Source organism: Protopterus annectens, chromosome 12.part0 (assembly GCF_019279795.1).
Source record: "Protopterus annectens isolate FY-2018-M chromosome 12.part0, PAN1.0, whole genome shotgun sequence".
In the NCBI taxonomy this organism is placed as follows: domain Eukaryota; kingdom Metazoa; phylum Chordata; order Ceratodontiformes; family Protopteridae; genus Protopterus; species Protopterus annectens.
Window position 1 is genome coordinate 1,261,135,104 of NC_056746.1, and position 20,111 is coordinate 1,261,155,214.

Consider the following 20,111-nt stretch of genomic DNA (forward strand, 5'->3'; position numbering starts at 1 on the left):
TTTTTTTTTCTCTTAAATGTAGCAAACATTTGCTACAGTTTGTACCTTGCATGGAATGCTACAACACTCAGGTTTTAACTCATTCACTCCAATAGAGTTCAGGAAGTTTGCACTGTAACTTCCACTGGGCAGAGCCTGAGCCTTTTGACAGAATAAAATTACGTCTTCACATTTTAAACAAATATTCATATCTCTGGAACCACATAGGTTATGAAAGAAGTATAAATGGCACACCCTTCAGCACATATTATTTTTACAGTGATAGTATTCTTTAGGTTCTAGGTCTTAAACTGAATTTTATAAGTCACAGTAAACACAGTAACTATTACGTTTGTAATATTTTGTAAACAACTTAGAATACCTCAGCAACCACTCGATTTACACATGTACTGTCAGCAGCATTTTATTAATCTAGCTGAGAGCTTTGATATGAGGCTAAGGAGTTTTGTCTCTGTTACTTGATTGTTGAGATATTTAGAAAACTGTGAAAATTATATCTCTATAAATGAATATCATAAAAACAGCAGTGAATATCTCTATCTGCACTAGACAGAGGGCAAATATTAATGCAGTTGAGTTTGCCATTGTGTAAGTTTTAAGTTGAAATCTTTTAAAACCTTGTCTATAGCATGCTTTTGGAATTACTGATGCAAACATGAACAAGTAACATTTGACACCTAGAGGCATCAGTAGGAGTTAACTGCAGATGCACCTGGAGGCATCACTTGGATGTAATGAGTTAATTTTTAAAAAAAAGTACAGTTGTGAAAGTTGAACTTATCATAACAGTAGATGTTTGAATGACCACTGCTGCAGAAGCCTTAGCTACATAGGTTATACCTTGCCAAGTAAATAACAGCTGGCCATTTTCCAAAGCTTCAGGGCACCTTCCATGCATCCAAACTGCCAAGCTGCTTGAGCTGAGCTGACCAAATGACAAGTCTGGACACAAAGCCCTTTAGAGCTTTCCTGCCAGCAGAGAGGCAGGGAGGCTGAGCTCTGAAAGGACAATGCTAGAAACAAAAAATAAATAAATGTCCACACCCTAACATAAAAAACACAACAAAAAACAGGGAGATGGAGGGAGAGAGGAGTGGTTACTGCAGCAGTGATCATCTGAACATCTACTGTTATGGTAAGTTCAACTTAAACAAATACGTGTACTATGTTCAGCATACTGATAAGTGCTGAAGTCTAAGCTAAGTGGGTAGATTGCAATGTCTAACTACATTTGGGGGTGGAAGGAGAAGAGTTCAGGAGCACCTGGAAAAGAGTCCTAGCAAAACTATGCACAGAGGACCAAGTAGCAGTTTCTAGAATACTTCTAGAATCCAACCCTTTCCAAAAAGCCATAGATGAAGCCAAGGCTATGGTAGAGTGGGCCTTGACCCTGCATGGAATAGTTTTGTGATGGTGAGAATAACAAAAGGTAATAGCCTTAGACAACTATTTGGAAATAGTGTGTTTTGCTACAGGATGTCCTTTCTTCTTACTTTCACAAGAAATGGGCAATTGATCTGAAGATCTGAAAGATTTAGATCGGTCAGGATAGCACTCAAGTTGACTGATGTTTGTGCTGTTTTGATAGAGCAGTACTTTCAAGACAGTGGTCAATAATCCTGACTCCATGCCTAACTTTGAAAATTCTAACTATGCTTCCCCTGTAGAGGCTGAATTTCTCTAATCCTTCACCTTTGCATTTTCCATTGAAACTGAGATACATCAGTTGGACTACTATGTATCTCAGATCACAATATGTCCCTAATGAACCCACTCAAAGCCCTGTCACTGTAATTGATAGTCTACAAACTGCTAACAAGTGACCTGTGTCTGGCATACAAGGCATCCTCTGACCCAATACTGATGGATTTATTGCTCATCAAGAAGTCAAATGGAATTAGAAACAAACCTCCCAACCTTACCAAATTACTTGGTTTTTACTGAGTTTTGGGGTCCAAATAATGGGGTGCCACGATTCCTGAGGGTACCCCTTAATTTCCGAATTTCCCGGTGTTTTTTATTTAAAAATTTTTTTTCCGGGGTTTTCAGCTGACGTCATCACATGTTCGATGACGTCAGCTCAGTGAAACGGCCTGCCAGCCTGTTGGATTTGAGCTCAAGGACTCAACGTGCATGCATTTCCAGCTGTTCCTCAGCTGTTAACAGGAATAGGTGAAGCCACAATGTGAGGTATGGAAAAATGCTTTGCTGCTGCCTATGGAGCTGCTGTTTTCCTGGAATGGATGGAGATTTAAGCTGCCGTTTTGTCTGCAAAAGTATTTATGGATGGAAGCTGCCATTTTGTTTGCAGAGATATTTATGGACTGTGTAGGTGTGTGTGTGTGTTTGAGATGGTGTGCTCTTATAACCCTTATGGGGACACCTATGGGTTGCTCCCCTTCATAAAAATGCCTTTTAAGTTTTTTACGATCTTTTAGATGTGACTTGCTTCATAGTGTTTGCAATGTTTTGTGGTCACATTAATGACAGTCACAAAACACTCACTTTCATTAGGTTATTAATACCATCCTGTGCATTGTACATGAAACGGAGACAGGAAACTGCACAATTTTTTCAAGTCTTAACCATCTAAAGCAGTATGTTACAAATGTCCTCTCTTCAGTCCTGTGCTATGATAGTCAAGGAGGAGACACCAAACACTTTGTATAACTTGTATTACTTCTGGTGGACAGATGTATGCCTCACAAAATAGCTCAGTAATACATTGTTAAACACCAGCTGCAATGTGTCTGTTATAATTGGTGTTGCACATGTTTTAAAATATATGCTTAAACACAGTCACTGAAAGAATACCATCAACATTTTTGTGGCAGTTGTGCTATACTCAATGGATAGCACAGGTTATTAAAGCACTGCTATGACTTTAAGTGTCATAGGATCACATGTATTAGGTTAAAAGTCAGTCTGCTTTTAGTGTTTTTTAATCTGATGATACCTTGCCTTGCAAAAACAGTGTGTGTGTATACAAAATTCCCCAGATGAATATACCTGGTGGTTACAGAAGGTACTCAGGCTCAAACTCTGTACCTTGGGTACAGGTGACAAGAGCCTAAAGTCCCTACCCACCACCACTTGTGAACATTTCCCAGAATTATTCCTCATATTTTTGTTCTATTCCTAATAAAATCTGTGGTTTTCTGTATTTTTGTGGCAATTCAGTGAAGGATTGACTTCACTAAATAATGACAGACATTTGAATTTCAAACTTCATATTCTTCAGAAAATAAATGGTAACACAAAACCTTTTATTCTTGCAATTTTCTATGTTTATAAGATCAGTATTAGAAATTTGTCCTTATTTTTGGGGCTGTATTCCCCCATCATTGGCTTTGTTTGTTTTTTTTTTTTTGTGCTAAGACATTGAGAGTAGCTATGGTGAGTAGTGAGAACTGAATTCTATATTCCCCCATTATTGGCTTTGTCCAGGTTTTTTGTGCTAAGAGGTTGAGCGCTATGGTGTGAGAACTGAATTCACTAAATGATAGCCATTTAAGTTTCAGTCTTCCTAAAGTTCCTGTCTTTCCTGAAACTGCTGATTTGGCATAGTGGTATGTTACTCTAACTGTAGTGCACAAGGTACTGGGTTTAAGATTTGGCAGTGAAACGCATGGTGGTAACACATTTTATTCTAGCAACTTTCCAAAATTATACAAGCAACGTTTAAAAATTGTCCCTGGTTTTTGTCCCACCCCCACCCCCCCCCCCCCAATAAAATTTGGCTTTTTCCAGATTTCTTGTGCTGCAAAGTTGAGAGATACAGTTGAGTTTTGAGTGGGTTTTACAAGGAGCTGAGAGCTTCAGGGGAACAGAAGTTTAGTGTTGCTTATGCGGAGTCAGCTTGCATTGTTAATAGTATAACAGGTTAAATACTTGCCTTTGATGCAGAAGACTGTGGGTTCTACTCCCACAGTATGTAGATGCATTGCTGATACTGTACTGTGTTGTACTTTTAAAGGGGGTGGGTGTAACAAGTCAAGGGTGTAGCTACAGATAGAACAGAAGTGAGAATATGTCATGGACAAAGGCATTTGTGTCTCAGTGGAAACATTAAACCAAATTCAGGAACAAAAAATCAGAATGATTACATTTTGTGTTGCATTATAAGAAAATAAAAGTGTGTGTGTGTGGAAGTAGACTTTTATGATGGAAATGTTCTGAATTGGGCAGTTCATTTTGTTTCATTGCCTACTGGAAAAATGTTCAAGCAATAAATTTAAAATGCACTCTAAGTCTAACAAGTGTGCTGTATTATACAAAGAATATAATTTAATAAAGTCAGGAAGGTGTATCAAAGAACACAGGTATGTCTCTTGTTTTGTGTGCAAGGGGCCTACGATTTGAAAACAGCCCAAAGGTGATCTTTTTCCAACACTGGCCAGATGCATTTTCTTTGGATGTGGTGTGGGTTTCAATGCTGTTTCAATGAATGTGAGTTTCAAGGACAGAGAAGTTTTAATGCTATGTTGATTTTCATTGTGAGACAGTATTGCTTTGTTTAGCAGATGGCTATTAGTGTTTGTGCATTGTGTTATAAAATGTAAAAATAAAATCCAAATAATCAATGTAGAAGTAAAGCAGTATGCACATTAGTGTTTATGATAAATGGGGCAAATTAGCCAGGTAATGGGACATTGGAATGGCTGCAGGGGGACTCTAGTACCATATTTTGGTTGTCTGTTCTTCAGTTTGCATTTGAAAGTTGGTATCCCATAATTCCACTGGAGTGGGCTGGGTTGCATAATTATGTATGCTAATTTTATGTTAATCAGCATATGGATTTGCACCTATTTTTCATGGGCCTCATCCAGATTTTTGATGTTTCCAGGTTGAGAGGTAGGATTAGAAATATTCAATCTAGGGATCTAACCCTCTTCTGCAACCATCAAAAGAATGGTTTGGAGGGACAGGTATATCTCGCAGAGGATACAGCTGCTCTGGAACAGACTCCCAATCCATGTAAAACAAAGCTCACAACTATCCATATTCAAGTCCCACTTGGATCTATGGATGTGAAACAGAAAATTTACCCAAAGACTGCCCCTGTACTACTAATGGAAAGAGGCAGCTCCTTAATGCTTTATCCCATGTATGAGTCCCCTCAAATTATCTATGGTATGATCATAGTTATTTTCATTAGGGGTAATATATAATCATTGACCATGGGATGGATAAGGCCAATCTAAATCCAAATGGACTGAAAGTCAAACCACAGAGCAAAACAATGAAGGAGCTCAATACGCTCAAGCAAAATCCCATATGATAGGTAGCAACAATCCTACAGACAAGAAATGTATTCCAACGTAGTTCAGCGTAAAAATGAGTTTTTATTGTGGAACAGGGTAGCGCTTTCGCTAAATAGCTTCTTCAGCCCTCTATACAGACTAACAGTCACATAATCTATTATAAATACATAAAAAGGCGCCAAAATGGCAAATGCTTCTTAAAGGCATACATACCCAAGCGAAGGCTTGTGTAATCAATATCAAAAACACATAAAAAACATATGATTATTGTAAAATTCTTATATACTAAGAGTGTCTGTGTCAGAAATTAATTCTACACTGACAACTATAATGTTAAAAAACATAAAACACATAGGCAATGCTCAGTATGTTGCTAAGCTAGAATCTCTAACATTCCTATATGTCATCAGCGTTTAAGTCTCCTCATCTTCAAGAGTGGGCGTAATGGGACCTTACCATTAAGTCCCGGTGGAACATCAGCTCTAAACTTGATGATCCAATGTGTCTCCCTGGCCTCTGTGTAATTCTTGACGTCTCCCCTCCTATGTGTCCTAAATATTTGTTCCAAGATCCTAAATCTAAAATAATGTGTTTTATGTTTTTTAACATTATAGTTGTCAGTGTAGAATTAATTTCTGACACAGACACTCTTAGTATATAAGAATTTTACAATAATCATATGTTTTTTATGTGTTTTTGATATTGATTACACAAGCCTTCGCTTGGGTATGTATGCCTTTAAGAAGCATTTGCCATTTTGGCGCCTTTTTATGTATTTATAATAGATTATGTGACTGTTAGTCTGTATAGAGGGCTGAAGAAGCTATTTAGCGAAAGCGCTACCCTGTTCCACAATAAAAACTCGTTTTTACGCTGAACTACGTTGGAATACATTTCTTGTCTGTAGGATTGTTGCTACCTATCATATGGGATTTTGCTTGAGCGTATTGAGCTCCTTCATTGTTTTGCTCTGTGGTTTGACTTTCAGTTTATTTCAGTTTGGGCTTTTACAACAGAGCATTCACTCCATACAAACGATTTTATTTCTTTTTTTAAATCCAAATGGGATTGGTTAATTTGAGCACCAAAAGGGAAAATGGCTATGCTTAAAATGATCCACAAGTGCAGCTAACATAGTACTTACTTATGAATCTATGAAGCTATCACAAGGTTTTTGCATCTAGGTACATAATATATGATAGACATTATACCCCTACACCACAGAACCTGCCTAAGCAGGGGGAGGTGGAACAGGGGTGCCAGCAGCCTAGATAGATTTACAAGCTGAGTGGTCCTAATGCCTGCTGTCAAGAGTTCATTCAGCTACTGCAGAAAGATCTGTATGAAACCAGATCTCAAGGTTTCTATATCGAAGTGTGCAAGATGTGGCAGACATTCTATCCCTCTCACCCTCTCTACTCCTATGGGTGGCAGTACTTGTCAGACATGGTTTTATATATGAGCCAATTAAACATTTACATCTTGGCAGGAGAGGTTCAGAAAATAAAAATTATGTACTTAACAGAATAATAGATCCTTTCACCCCAGTCCTTCTGATATGACATATGGGTCCCCAAGCTCCTGCTTGGATCCAATCTGGCCAATTTAGTGCTCCAGCCTTGAGCTCTTTTGAAACTTTCCAATCACATAATGTCCTGCTACTCCCTGACAAGTCAGATCAAGTTTGGTGCCTAAACCTAGGCACACTTGCACTGCCTTTGATTGTGGATAAAGGTCCTACAGATTGATAGGTGGAAGGAGGGTGGACTAGGATGAAAGGGTCTATTGTTGCTGCAAGTACATACACAACCTTCGTATCCTACTCATCCTGGCTGTCCAATCTAACATATGGCTCAACATCTCCAGCTATGCAGTTTCTGGGCGGCCTAAATACAGGAAGCCCTGTTTTGTGTGAAGTATACAAATTGTTGCTCACCTTTCCTAAAGAGAGCTGTTCAGTGATGGTAGAAGCAAAATTGCCCATGTACATCCAATGTATGCAAAATGTATTCTCCTTTGTTTTGGTAGTTTGGGAGAAACACTGGAAGATGCATGGGCTGTGAAACGTTGGTCTCAGAAGCCAATTTTAGAACAAAGGAGGGGTTGGTCCTTAAAGTGATCCTATCCTTATGGAATTCAATCTAAGAAGAAACACAGGATAACACATTCAGCTATGAAGTCTTAGCTGAAGTGAGGACCACTAACAAGATTGCTTTCCAGGATATGAATTTTAATTCTGCAGATGCTTTTGGCTCAAATGGAGGCTTGAATAGAGCTTACAGAATAATGTTTATGTCCCATGGAGAAGTTGGATCCTTCATGGGAGGCTACAAATGGAAGGTACCTTTTAGAAAGGCTTGACAATCTATGAGAAGCCAGAGAAGAGTCCTGAAAGCCAATGTGGAATGAGGAAATGGCTATCAACTGCACTTTGATCATGGAGAAGATGGATCCAGAAGCGAATAAAATGGATAGAAAATGTGGTACATCTCCAACAGATGCTAAAAAGGATTCCACCCATATAGCAAACCTTTTCCATTTATTTCAATACAAGTTATGCGCAGAAGTTTTCTGAGAAGCTGTGAGGAAGTGGACCACATCAGTAGGATGGGTGGTATCCTGTGCTATCACTGGAACTGGAGAAACCAAGCAGTTAACTTTAGGTTAAAATGCCCAGTGAGGTTTCCTGGAGTGGAAAGCAATGAGATTTGGCAGCTGATCAAGACGTTAAGAGGGCTCCTTCAGGTGAGGATTGAAGAGTGGAAACCATATCTATCTGGGCCAAAACTGGGCTGAGATGACTGTGGCCTTGCACCAAATGGCTTTCTGTATGAACTTGGTCATGATCAGGGGGGGATAGTTTTAAAATAACTCTGGAGGGCAACAATGGGATAGAATGTCCCTGTAGTTCTGTTCCTGATGAAGAAGAATGATAGAACAAGTGCTGCATTTGGAGTTCTGGGGCGTAGCAAACATTTCATAGCAGGATTTGCCCCAGTGATTGAAAAATCTCCTCTGCAATTGCTGGATTCAAGGGCCACTCATAAGGTAACAAGAAGTTCCTGCTGAGCTTGTCCACTAGAACACTGAACCTTCCAGGAATTGGTGTTGCAGTCAGAAACTGATGAGAGGCCATTGTCCACTGCCACACACTCATGGTCTCATGACAAGGTGGATAAGATCTCATTCCTGCTTGCTTATGTACCAGACTACTGTCACATTGTCCATCTGTATATTTATCATTCCCAGAGGAAGGTAGTCTTGTAGCTTCTACAACACAAGAACTGTCCTCATCTCTATGACATTTATGTGAAGACAACTTGGACAATTCTCCAATCACAATGCCCCCCTACTTCCCAAAGAAAGGATGTGCCCATGGTTAGAATCACTACTGGACAGGAGATCTGGAAAGGCATGCCTGCAGATAGCAGAAAATGAAGACACCAGTATAGATGAATTATGCACTACTGAGTTAGCCTGACAAGTTTAAACAGTTAACTGTACTTTTGAGACCATTGTAGAATCCTCATATAGGTTCACATGCATTTACTAGGCTGATGACCACAACAGCCTTTTTAAGCCTAGTCATGCATCCCAAATCTCTAAGTTCTGGTACCCTTGATAAGTGTAATCAGGGGCTTGGCAGATGAAACAATTAGCAGGGCCCTGGGAGATGAACTATTTACAGGCTGCCTGTGTCCATTAGAAACATAGGTGCCAAACCAGGGATGAATTTCCTGTTCCCCATCCAATTATCCAAGTTACACTTGAATTGGGTTAGAGAGGAACTCTGCTTCACATGGATGGGGAGCCTGTTCCAGAGACAGGGCATTCTCTGGGATACATACCTGTTTCTCCAGCAGTTCCTAGTTATATCACAGACTAGGTTTAAGTCTTTAGAAAGGGTAATTCTGGTGCTGTTTGTTTTGCAGATATGCAGGAGGTCCATCAGAGTGGGGTCTGACAATGCCTTGTATGCCAGGCAAAGATCTCCCCCAACAGCCTGTAGAAGACAGAACACTGGGATAGGGCCTTGAGGCAGTCTGTCCAGGAAATGTTACTTATGCCCTGTATTCTTTTAGTGAAGAACCTCTGTGGACATTCTAGTTGTTGGATATGCCTGGTTAGGTAATGAGCAAAGGGTAATGAGCAAAGTACACTATCAGAATCCATGATGGCAGAAGGCCCAAAACTTTCAAGATCAACCATGATGGAGGGCTATCAAACTCCAGAAGAATTTGTATTGCAGCCTCAAGGATGCAATTCTGTCCAGTGTAAGAGAGATCAGAGTTATAGTCATGTCTAAATGGAAGTGCAGAAATAGATAATATTGAGAGGGGATCAGGTTGCATTGCCCCAGATTTACCCAAATGCCTAGGGAAGCACAAATGTGAAGTAGATAATAGCTTGTGTGTAGATGAGACTACATGGAACAGGTAGCCAAGAGTCAGTCATCCAGAAAAGGGAAAAATATGAATCCCTGAATAAGCAGAGGAGCTACTACTACATTCATGCATTTGGTAAGCACACTGGGGGCTGAGGTGAGATTGAAAGGCAGGCCTTTGAAGTGCTAATGACTGGCTCCTAATCAGAAGGTGAGAAATTTCCTGGACTCCTCTATTTTCATGTGAAGGTAAGCATCATAGAGCTCTATACAGTACATCTATTCTTTCTTCTGGAGGCACAATAGTAATGACTGCACCAAGACCATTCCAAAGGCAGGCTAGAGGTCCTTTGTTTTCTTTGGAACCACAAAGAATTGTGAATAAAATCCTGACCTGATCTGGTCTGGTTGGACCTCCTGGATGGCTCTTTTTCGCAGAAGAGAATGAACCTCTTGCATAGCAGTCTTTGCCTGACTGAGTGGGGCATCTGGCAATGGAAGATAAGGGAGTAAGGGAATCTCCAAAAATGGAATTTGATAACCTCTGGATACAATCTTTCTTACCCATTTGCCTTGTGTGATGGTGAAACAAGAATGAGTAATTCTGTAGGTGTCTGTCAGAGAAGGGCCCACAGAAACCCTGGTTCTATGGATCAACTCAGCCTGTGCCAGCATCTGTTGAAGTTGCGTCCTCTGTAACCTCTGTCAGAAGAGGAGTCATACTAAAGCCTAGACGTCATACTAAAGCCTAGACTTATAAAACCAGAGTAAGCAAGGCTCCTTTTAGTTCCTGTTAAAAGTGCACTGAGGGATCCTGAACTTAACTCCTATCACAAACAGGGTATTGCTATTGTGCTTTCTCTTCTGCATCCTTTATTTCACTGCAAAACAAAATACATGGTTTCTTCAAAAGGGACATTCGTGAAGGACACTTTAAATTTGTCTGCAAAATCACACAAAAGCAGCCAGGCATGGTGTCTTGTGGCAACTGGCATTATGGCTGCCCTTGCTACTTCATCTGCTGCATTATGTAATAGGTGCAAGGAGAGGTTGGCAATATTAGACATCACTGACAGAGTGGCCTGGAGTTGCTTCTGTGACTGGTATAATGTTAGTCTTCAGAGTGGATGATGCTTGAGCAAAGGAGACAGAAGCATATACCAACTTTCTCAGTCTTTCCATTGCCTGAGACTCGGGCAGATGGATAGATGAGTCTTTAGCCAACTATATCTTGGTGGTTGTCACAATTATAATGGAATCTACTGGGGTGCCTTTGGCCAGAAAGGTTTATCTTTATGAGGACACAGAATTTTATCAGGCTTCCTTGGGACTGACATATAGGTGTTGTGTTTCTGCCAGAATTTCCTCACCACCAACTTGTTAGTAGGAGGGATCACTCAACACATAGGAGGAGCCATTCTGTATGCCTCAAACAATACCTCCTTGTACTAAGATGGTGGGTTCATTTGGCCAAGATCCCCTCTGCTACAGAAGTTCCAAGATCACTCTGAAGGAAGTGTCCTTGGGGGGGCATTGTGTGGTATCCTCTCCATTGTCCAAGTCAGTATCTAAGATGAATGACTGAGGTGGTGAGTCCAGATGCATACCACCTTATGTGTCTCAAGGGACAAGACTCCTCAATCTTCTGATGACTGTCTCTGCGACAAAGCAGGGTTTTTTGGGATGATGGAATGAATCTGCTCAGGTGATGCCTTTGCAGAAGTCAACCCAAAGGAGCAAGAATCATGGAGGGAACCTGCAGCCAGTGGAACCTCTGGCTCTGTATCATCTGGTTAAAAAATGATTGTCCTCAACACTCAGAAAGCCACTCCAACCTCTAGAGGATTCGAAGACATTACACACAAAGTCATATTCTAGTTCCCTAGAGAAGTTTGTGAAAAGGACATGGGTGTAATCCTCATATTCATCTGAGTGGTCAGCAACAAGGATGGGATTGGAGCCGAAGTCTCAAAGGTTGATATCTCCAATTGAAGCAAAAGAGACATCCACCCAATTCCTCATCTCCAAGACTCTGACATCTGGCCTCACAGGGCCAAAGTTGGATGAATCAGATTAAAAACTCCTGGAACCATTGACACATGTATCAAAGGCTCCTCGGTGATAGAACAGATCAGAGGATACTTGAGCTGAAGGGTGTACCAGTGAGGGTGCTTGGATAGAGGTGAAATGGACAGATCCAACAGCTTCATAGGTAGGTACTAGGCTATCGGCCCAAGGTCCTAAGTAAGCCTAGCTAACAAGGTTCCCTGGCTTACACCACCCAAGAAAGGTAATTTTCCTGTGCCCCTCTCGAGCAGAGCCATCAAAGTGATCCCCGGGGTGTATTTCCTATTTCCTAATCCACTTATCAAGATTTTTCTTGAAGAGTGCTAATGAGGAACTTTGCTTGACATAGATGGGTAGCTTGTTCTAGAGTATGGGAAGTCTCTGGGACAGTAATCTATCCCTGCAGCATGTCCTGTTTACTGTGGTGACAAGGTTTAGGTCCCTAGATAGTGTAGCTCAGAGGGATTGGGATTTCTTTAGGTGTAGCATGTCCAACAGCTCTGGGTTTGACATAGCTTTAAATGTTAGGCAGAGATCACCTCAGAGTAGGTGATATGCTACGGAGTAAAGCTGGAGTTTTTTGAGATGGTCAGTATAGGGCATCTGTTTGAGGCCAGTAATCCTCTTTGTGGGGTACTTCTGTGGCCTTTCCAGCTGCTGCAGATGTCTTGTGAGGTACATTCCAAAAGGGGCGCTGTACTCTATAATGGGTCTAATGAGTGTCGAGTAGAGGGGAACAATGACCTCTTTTTTCCTAGATGAGAACCCTTTTGTGATGAGGTGTGCCACATAGAAGGATTTCCTGACTACTGTGGTGATGTGATTATCAAAGGAGAGACTACTGTCCACCTGGGTCCCCAGGTCTCATCACACATTCGGCGTTAAGTAGACTGCCGCCTATGTGGTAGTTCATGGGTACAGAGTTTTTACCAAAGGGGATGACAATGCACTTTTTGGCACTCAGCTTGAGGCCATGGCTCTGACACCAGGCATCTGTCTCAGTGAGGCCCTTCTGTAGGATGTCCACATCATTTGGGGACTCAAGTATGGCTCCTAGTTTGCAGTCATCTGTGAACTTCATTAGCCAAAGACCTTCTGTGTTAGCCTGTACTTCAGAGAAGTAGATACCAAACAGGAGAGGTCCCAAGACTGAACCCTGTGGTACTCCACTTGTCACTGGTTTGAAGTCAGATTTGGAGTCTGCAATATTTACAGTGTGGGTTCTGTCAGTGAGCCAATTGGCAACCCATCTTGTGATGCAGGGATTTATACCTAGTTTAGTGAGTTTAGCTATAATTCCAGAATGGGGGATGGTATTGAAAGCTTTGACGAGGTCAAGATAGGCTCTGTGCACCACCTTACCCTCGTCTACATAGCATCGTTATGACCCCCATCTCAATCTGCAAAAGGCAATCCAAGTTAACTTCTGAAGCACTCATACAAGACCTGAAGGATCTTGTAGAAATAGTAAAAGAGGGTCCTGAAACTGGTCACTTTGTTTTCTTAGGAGAATCTTGTATGGTTATTGGCTCCCCCATCTCTGGATCCAGAGGAGGGGTATAGACAGGAGTCCGAGCAGTATGCTTTTCAATTTTCAGAATTTTGGGAGTTGATGTTGGAGCCAAAGGTTCAGAAGGTGCTTCTTCAACTCTGAATCCTTGGATTTTTGAGATCTTATCTCCTGACTTTTTTGTCTTCGCAGGCTACAGATCTAGAGAAAGAAGCCCTTTAACTATGAGTTGTTCCTCCTGTCAAAGTGTCCTGGAACCAAAGGCAGCACACAAATGTCACATGAAGCACACAGATCAGATACCCCTAGACAGACCATACAGAGATCATGAGGATCTTGAGGGGGTAATTTGTGCTTGCATTTCACACACTTGAAAACTGGCAGCCCTCTCCATTTTGCACAAAGGCTTTCAGTGAAAACACCAAACCAATAAGACAGCCTATGCCCACTACAGAGCCAACATTAACAAACTCAAAGTCTTAGAATAATCTGTTAAACTCTATTAATTATATCCATACTAAAAACAGAACAAGACACAAAAGGGAAAGTCCATCCATCTTCAACCCCTTTTTCCCATGTTTGCACATGGGGTTGGGGTGTCACCTCAACAGTGACAATCAGAACCAAGTTTTAAACATGCAGGCTTCACAAAGAAGGCATCCCAGCTGAGAATCAAACCAAGGAACTTCTTGTTGTGAGACAACACCATCATCTGCTGCTCCACTGTACAATCCACAAAAGGTCAAATACACTATTCTTATTCACTATATCAATAGCATTTAATCAAGAAATATGCAGGGGTTGACAGGTACCCCAAAGTATATAATAAATTCTACTAAACACTAATAGGCTAAAGTTAGGAATCAAACAAAGTAACCTACACACAAATTAAAATGTAAACCAAGATGCTGCCAAAGTCAGGAATGGAGAGGCTGAACCACAACTTGAAAAACTCAAGGAAATAAAATCAGTACTATAACTAACTCTTTAGTACAGGTTGTAGACCTAATAAAAATGAGTCAAAATGGCCACAATTCAGCTAACTACTCAAGATATAAATTCCAAATAAGAGGCAGAGCACTTATCTACAGATACTAGGTTGGGACTTTGAAAGGCAGGAAATGAGATCTGAGCTACTCAGGGAGGAGAAGGGCATTATAGGATTGTGATGTTTTGTAAGGGTTTGAGGCTGGAGCACTAAATCAGCCAGTTCAAATCCAAGAGGGGGCTTGAGGACCCATTTGTCATATCAGGCAGACTGGATGTATAGGATCAAAACATTTTAAGTAATTTAAGAAATAAGGACGTGGATTCAGAGGTAAGAAAGATAAGTAAAGGATGTGTGTGTATCAATGTATGTCTGTGCACATGACATCTGTTGGAAAGTGCATTGAAGTGAAGTAATTTAGAATGGTGTGAACTACTCAGTATAACAGTAGATATTCAGTATCTTTTTCCTCAGTCCTCACTATTAGGTACTGCCGATCCTACTATATTTTCAACAGCCCCTGGTAATATAGCTAAGATGATATATTATCTGTCTAGTTGAAATTTTTTATCTATGTCCATTTGTTGAGATACACTCACCCAATGGCCAATCGCAAAACTATTTATAACCTATCCTATCATTTTGTGACCTTGGAGTAAAGCACTATGAATGGATGTGTGTGTGTGTGTGTGTGTGTGTGTGTGTGTGTGTGTATATATGGAGGGGGGACTTTGCCTCTCACAGAAAACAAGTTGTGTGGGCTGCCCATTTGCTCATCTCAACTGAACAGGCTTCATTGCAAAGTGAATCAACTGAATAAACCATATCCATGAGTACCTAGAGGCTTAGTCTTCCTGCAACCACTGTGCTAGCCAGTGGGGTAGAGGCTATACAAACAGAAGCAGCCCACTCTGATCACAGATCTGATACAATGTGTCTTTCTGCAACTACTGTACTAGCCAGTGGGGGTAGAGGCTATACAGACAGAAGGAGCCCACTCTGATCACAGATCAGATACAATTTGAATGTAAGAAAATGTCCAGCAAAGACTGTCAAAAAGACCAGTGCTATGGCTCAGCTCTTAAGATCTTTGCCTCATCTCACAATTCTATGGTTGATGACTCAGTTCTGAACTCGTCACTGTGAGGAGTTTACACAGTCTCCCAATGTGTGAATGGGCTTACTCGACATACATTAGTTTTCCTTTATTTGGCTACTATTATACAGCAACTGACTGATGGAATTATTACAGAGTCCTATTCTATCAACCACCCACTTCTTAAACCTCACATTGATTTTACTTAAAAACAGTGTTTCTTAAGTGTGTGTGTGTTAAAACTGCTTGATAAGCCCCTTAACACAAACATGTATACAAATTATGATGAAACAACAATCCAGAAGTTAGAAAAGAAAAGAAACAGCAGCGATCCATGTGAAAATAGTTTAGTCTCCTAGTGTCTTGGCTATTAAGCCTTTCAGGGATGATAAAATTCAGAAAAACCCACAAACAATAAACACAATTAAACAATTAATTAAGAAAAACTTTCCAATTACAAACTTGATTAAGACCATTAGGAGTCAAAGTATTAGATGTATCATTTAAATGAACAAAACACATCTGGCAATACTGCTGAACACTCAATTGCCTTTCCCTCATTAGACTTTAATAAAGATTTTTGCTAAGATTTATAAGTCCATGCCAATGTTCTTTATTCACATTGTACTCAAATATTTTCTATAAGCCTGAAACAATGACAAAAAATAATTATTTCACTGTTTAAAGAAACTGAAAAAGCTTTGATACATTAACAAAAAGGAGGAATAAATTACTAGAACTTAAAATAACCCAACCATCAAACAATAAATAAGTGTTGTTTAATTCTTTCATCACTATATGAATAAAACGAGTTGAAAGAACCACAACTAGAATCAGGATCAGATTCAAAAACAACATTATTATCAGAAGTTTTAATATTAGAAAAATAATATAACAAATGAAGCTTCCTGCAAAGCTTAAAACAATCTAATTTGCAGGCATAAAGCCGGAGAATCACTGCAGGAATAAATTTAAGCCCAAATACAGCCAACTCACTGTCAGAAAGAGAAAAGCCAGAAATGTTAACCAAATTGTCATTACAATTAATTAAGAAGTAAACTGTCAGGATTCTGAATACGAGGCAGTTCAATATGTTTCCAACTGTGGGACAAAAGAAACTGTTTTCCCTTCATTTTTTTTTTATTCTGTGGAAGGTAACCACCTGTTTGGTTGTGTTGTGCAAACCCCCTCATAAGCCCAAACTGACAAAAATTATTGACACCACTTTGAACACCATTGCATGGAACATTACTATCCCAATAAGTATTTTTTTATTTAACTTGAGTAGCATATTATTGTCAGAAGTTGGTGTACCGTCGCTGTTGGAATACTATGAGTGAAACTCCAAGAAGTAGATGACACAGAAGATGTAGATACCACAGAGGGCAAGGCATCACCATGGTACCGTCCACCTGACCTTCTATCATGATGCTTATTAGTTGATCATTCTCTCTGCCACTGAAATAATTGCAAGCATGTTTGTTTGTCTTTTCCCGGTTAGGAGTCACCACAGGGGAACTCCGGTCCGCTAATGATTGGCAGTTGGTCTTTATGGTGTCAAGTTGCCAGCCCGATGCCCAACCTTCAACAAAGGCACGCCCATTCAATGCATGTCTTTTGAGTGCCCACTCAACCGCGGGGAGGACATGCAGACTCCACACAGAAGGCACTCCCTACCCAAGCTGAGAATCGAATGGGAGAACCTCTTGCTGTGAGGCAACAATGCTACCGCTGCACCACTGTGGAGCATAATCGTGATTATTCCTCTCAAGTTTCTTATTTTTCTGCTCCACTAGATCATCCTCAAACTCTTTGATTTTAATTTGTAAATCATACAATTTAGTAGAAAAAACATTCCTTCCAAGTTCTGCTTTTAATTGTGAATGCAGGTCCTGAATGTTTACACTGACTCAACTCTGTTTAATGGTATCGCATTCAATCAAAATACGGACCCATTCCAAAGCACATTGATGGGCAGCAGCAATCCACCATTTAAAGCTTAAGTTCATCCGTGTTACTGATATCAAATGGTGCTGAAGGACATTTAAAAGCCCTAAGGCCATGTGGAGTCAAATTAAGCTCCAAATATTTTTGTAATATAATAATATTAAAATGTACCTTAGTTTATAATAATTATTAATTAATTAATAATAATATTAAAATGTACCTTAGTTTCTGAATACATTTTTTTAAGTTCATCAAACAATTTTTGGTGTTCTGCTGGTAATACAGAATGTCTCGAAGGACCTAAGGAAGCAAATAAGTTGTTAAATGATCTTCTCACGATTGTCTATATCAATGCAGAAAGTCTACAATGATATGTTCTGACATAGCCTCAACTGCATGAATACCCACATATTCATCCATACTTATGCTGAGTGCATGAAATACATCAGTCTCACCTCATAAAATTCAGGCTGATTCATAGTGGCTAAAATGAAATATGATGAAACAACAATCCAGAAGTTATAAAAGAAACATCAGTCCACATGAAAATAGTTTATTGTCATAGCACCTTGGCTCTGAAGCCTTTCATGGAGAATAAAATTCACAAACACCCACACACAATAAATAACACAATCAATTGAACTGAGAAAAAAAAATCCAATTACAAACTAATTAAAGCCATAAGTCAAAGTATTAACTTAAGTGTAAAAACACTTTCGTTATATTACAACTAATTTTTCATTGACATTTCATTACCTAGTCTAAGTATTATCTGTTCTAAAACAATAACGTTTAAATTAAATCATTTGTATGGTATTCATTATAATGAACTGCCAAATGACTCTCCCTAACATTATTGCAAATGACATATGCAAATTAACTAAACAAGAAACACAAATGCTACTTCTGGAACCAGAGCAATTTAATTTAAAAGCATTTGGATATCGTTACTAGGAGAGTTTCTGTCCATTAACAAAAATGACAAAATGATATAAATACTGTAATTTGTTAGTATAATAAAAAATAAAATGCTTAATGCAGCTGTAAATCATGTTTATCTTTTGCTGCTCCAATCTCAAGCATACTGTTGTAAGTCCCAATCAGCATTTGAAATCTTTAACCAATCAACAACCCATGGGAAAAATATTCAACCACAGCTAACACTGACTAATTAGGTATCCCCTAAAGAATTGGGAGAGACTAAAATGAAGAACCTAGAGCCTTGTGGGGGGGAGGCTTTAAAACAGCTTGGCAGTGAGATGGTACAGCCAGAATTTCAACAACAGAAAAGGAAAACTATCTACTATGAAAGATAAATTACAAGATTACAAGGCACAAAGCTAACATTAGGACAATAATACAATAACACACCAGACATGGCAGGTCCAAGGAAGGTGCAGAATGAACAGGCCAAACAGAATGTTCTTAAAATATAGAGACAAAATTATAAGACAGCAGAAGAATCTCAGAGGCTAAACCATTGGAAATCATTCAGAAAATTTGAACAGCAGCAGGGGGGGCATTAGCAGAACAAATAAACAATGAAATATAAGCCTAAAATTAGGTCATACAACTCTAAATTGTCTACTTCTCCCCTCATAAGTGGCCATAAAAATATAAGGAAGACAGGCTGACAGACAAAAATGGAGGTCTAAAATTAATAGTCTAAGAACTTGAATGCCCATATACATTTGCATCTCTCAAGTCTAAATGGATCCAGAGAGCCCCAAACAAATATCCTTAGTCAGCTGCTTTTGTCTTTGCTCAGCCTAATTAAGTAAAGAAAAGAAAGAATAAGCTATAAAAATATAGAAATGTAAAGTCTGTAATAACATTAAAGCATTTAACGGCATGGGAAGTTTGCATAAACTTTCTGCTCCAAATCTGATTCACAAAAATATTAGTATTTAAAAAACTTTAAAACTTCAGCCAGCCAACCAACAACTTCTGGAAAAAAACTTAACCAAAGGTAAACCTGACCAGTCAGGTAATGCCTATGAAATGGGGAAAGAGGGGTCAAACAAAAGGAAGAACCTCAAGTCCAGTGGAAGTAGTGCAAGAAAGATGAAACCAATGTGGACAGATAGTGTGATTATCAGGTTTAGATAGCTCAGTAAGATTAAAGCAAAGCTAATGCACATTAGAGCCAGTCTGAGACATCCACCTAAAACACCATAGCATAAACACTCAAGCACAAAGTCAATATACAATGTAAAAAGTGATCTACAGTCTGATAACAGAAAACCTACTTCCTTTGGAGGAAACAACCTGAAAGGAGTGTATGCTAACACTAGTAGGGCCAGTGGTGGGTGAGCCAGGGTCATGTCAAGCCAAGCTTGAGCTTGGGTATAAGCTCAGTTTGAGCTTGTGATGCAACAAAGCAATGAGCCAGGAACAAAACAAACTGTAGTTAATTTGAACTTTATTCTTTTTTTTAGTATCTAACTCAGACTTCACTTGTAGGCTGCAATTAGGTATGTCCAATCATGTCTGATATACATTATGATTGACTTAGACTTGATACCATACCAAACTATTAGTATACAAGTAGTCAGAAGTTGTGGATTTTAAATAAAGAGATAAAGAAATAGTTTTGCTTTGTCTGAGATCATAGAAGATTGCTGGAGGAGAATTTATTTAATATTCCTGAATATTCCATGCAGTATGTAGATAAGAAGCATTAAATAGTGTGTGTGACGTTTGGCTTATCATGTTCTCCTCAGAGAGTGCAGCCTGGACTCCAATTCACTGCAGTAAAAGAGCACCATGCTGTATGTCCATTTTAGAGGAGCCTGCTTGATTCAGTGGGAAGGCCTAGCAGGAAGGCTCTAATTTCCTATGTTTCTTTTTCTCTC